Source organism: Echinops telfairi, unplaced genomic scaffold, assembly GCF_000313985.2.
Source record: "Echinops telfairi isolate 266 unplaced genomic scaffold, ASM31398v2 ScPeMD7_31;HRSCAF=116, whole genome shotgun sequence".
Taxonomy (NCBI): domain Eukaryota; kingdom Metazoa; phylum Chordata; class Mammalia; order Afrosoricida; family Tenrecidae; genus Echinops; species Echinops telfairi.
In genome coordinates this window covers 62,430,858-62,433,118 of record NW_022103928.1, presented here as the reverse complement: position 1 = coordinate 62,433,118, position 2,261 = coordinate 62,430,858, and the positions used below count along the sequence as shown (strand labels likewise).

The following is a 2,261-nucleotide window of genomic DNA, read 5'->3' as shown; positions in this document are numbered from 1 at the left end:
CTTGCCATCCTGGCTTTTAGGCACTCTCCCTGAACCTCTTTCAAGACAAATCCATTTGCTCTTCTGGCAGCCCCCTGGTACTTTCAATCTTCCTTCCCAAACCATAATGCAAATGTATCCATTCCTGTTTGGCCTTCACTAGGCACTTGGATATAACAGGGAATGGCTGGGCCCTGGGTCTTCATGAGACTGCACACGTAAGGGGAAGAGATGCTCAAACAAGTAGGTCATTATGATACGGTGTTACATTCCGAGTATCGGGTGATGATGGCATGTAGCAAGATGTATCAATTTCTGTGGGGTCAAGAGGGTCAAGTAGGTATATCCACATTTATCCAAATAAAGGGGCAAGCGGTGAGGAAGGCCCGGTCTGAGAGAGGGAAGGAAGAGTATCCATTGGGTCTGGGACCCACAGGTCATTCCAAAAGGTTGGAACATCGATCAAAGGGGGCGATGGTCCAGATGGGCCAGGGAGAGGGTAAGTGCCTGTGCTAGTCTGCGTTGACTAGAGCAACAAATCCAGAGGCACTCGTATGTGTGTAAGAGAGTTCTATATCAAAGCGTAACGGGATGTTAAGAAATCATCCCAGCCCAGTCCAGGTCAAGTCCAAAAGTCTGATATTAGCCCATATGTCCCAAGCCAGTCTGTAAATTCCTCTTCAGACTCACACACCACATGCAATGATGATGAACGTAGGGAGATCACAGGCCAGTGGGGGGAAGTCTTGTGGACCCAGTGGAAATGAAAGCATCTCAGTGCTGGCTTGGGGTCTCCACGTGGCTCCCCCAGCTCCAGGACTCCAGCATAGCTCTGTGTGTCTTGTCAGCAGGAAGACAGACAGACTTTGTCAGTGTGTCTGGCCTCCAGTGAGCTATTCATCTCCGTTGTGCCTCAAAATGAGGTCACCAAGATGAGACCTGAGTATGGCAGGGGCCAGGCTACACTCAGGGATACATGTGGTAGCCCGCAAAAAGGAGGGGGGGGGGGGAAGGAATGGGTAGCCAGGTTAACAGAGCACTAACCCACACAGGGGGAGGGTGTTGATTGTGTTTCCACAGGGAAAGAGGGACCAGATGTCAACCCGGAGCTCTAAGACAAGAACGCAACACACTGACGTGAAGCAGGGAACCGATTAGAGAGGCCTGAGGGGCCAGCCCCATTACCAACTAGGTGGACAGCACCACCCTCCCTGCAAGAAGAATTCACTTCAGAGGACAGCACTGAAGCTACAGCTCAAGAAAAGGGACTTGTCTGGTCAGTGCACACAGGAGCCAATGAGGGGGGAAAGGAAAAAAAAAAGAGAGAGTGAAGCACATCCTGGCTCACCAATCCCTGAGGACAATGTTCCTGCTCAGAACAGCCATGCACAGAGACGACCACAGGGCCGGCCTCACCATAGGACACAGCGTTCCTCATTGACCCACAGCACCACCACAGGGGACAACACTAGAGACACACGGCAGGAACTGTGCCCGCCCTGAGCTCACTTCACTGACTCCAGCCCCTGGGGGCATGCAGCAGAGCAGCTGGGGTAAGCAGAGCAATGAAGTCCCCAGGGATACATGTGAGGTCAGGGTATGGCATCCCATCAGACTTGACTGGAAAGCACTCTTGAAGGACAACAAATAGACCCTGAACTATTTATAGGTTTTTTTGTGTGTGTGTTGTTGTAGCTATTGTTTTACTTTCTATTGTTGCTTCGTTGTACTCAGTCTTGTGATGGTGCATAGCACGTCTACCTGGAAGGGATAAGTGGGATAAACAAGCCGGAAGAGAGAACAATGGGATGGCAGTTCTGTGGGGACATGGGAGAAAGGGAGGCGGGGGAAAGGAAGTGGGTGTTAACAAACCCAGGGACAAGGGAACAAGTGATCCAAAATCAGTGGCAAGGAGGGTGTGGGAGGTCTGGCAGGGCTGGATCCAGGGCAATGTAACCGAGAGGAATTCCTAAAACTCAAATGAAGGCTGAACATGATGGTGGGACAAGCATAAAGTACAAAGAAATAGAGGAAAGAACTAGGAGGCAAAGGGTAGTCATAGAGATCTAAATACAGGCATATACAGATGTGAATATATTTATATACAATAATGGAGAAATAGATATGTGTACATATATTTATAGGTTTAGTATTAAGGAAACAGATGGACAGTGGGTCCTTGCTCAAGTACTCCCTCAACACAAGAACACTTTGTTCTAACAATTCGGCAGTCTGAGATGCTCACCTTCTTGGCACAATTGCTGAAGACAATGGGTGCACAA

The 2,261-nt window shown here is 49.4% G+C and overlaps 1 protein-coding gene across 4 annotated transcripts in view; it reads right to left on the bottom strand.

The window, feature by feature from the left end:
* The window catches only part of ERC2 (ELKS/RAB6-interacting/CAST family member 2), a 987,816-nt gene that overhangs the window by 560,958 nt on the left and 424,597 nt on the right, over positions 1-2,261 (bottom strand). The window lies entirely within an intron of this gene.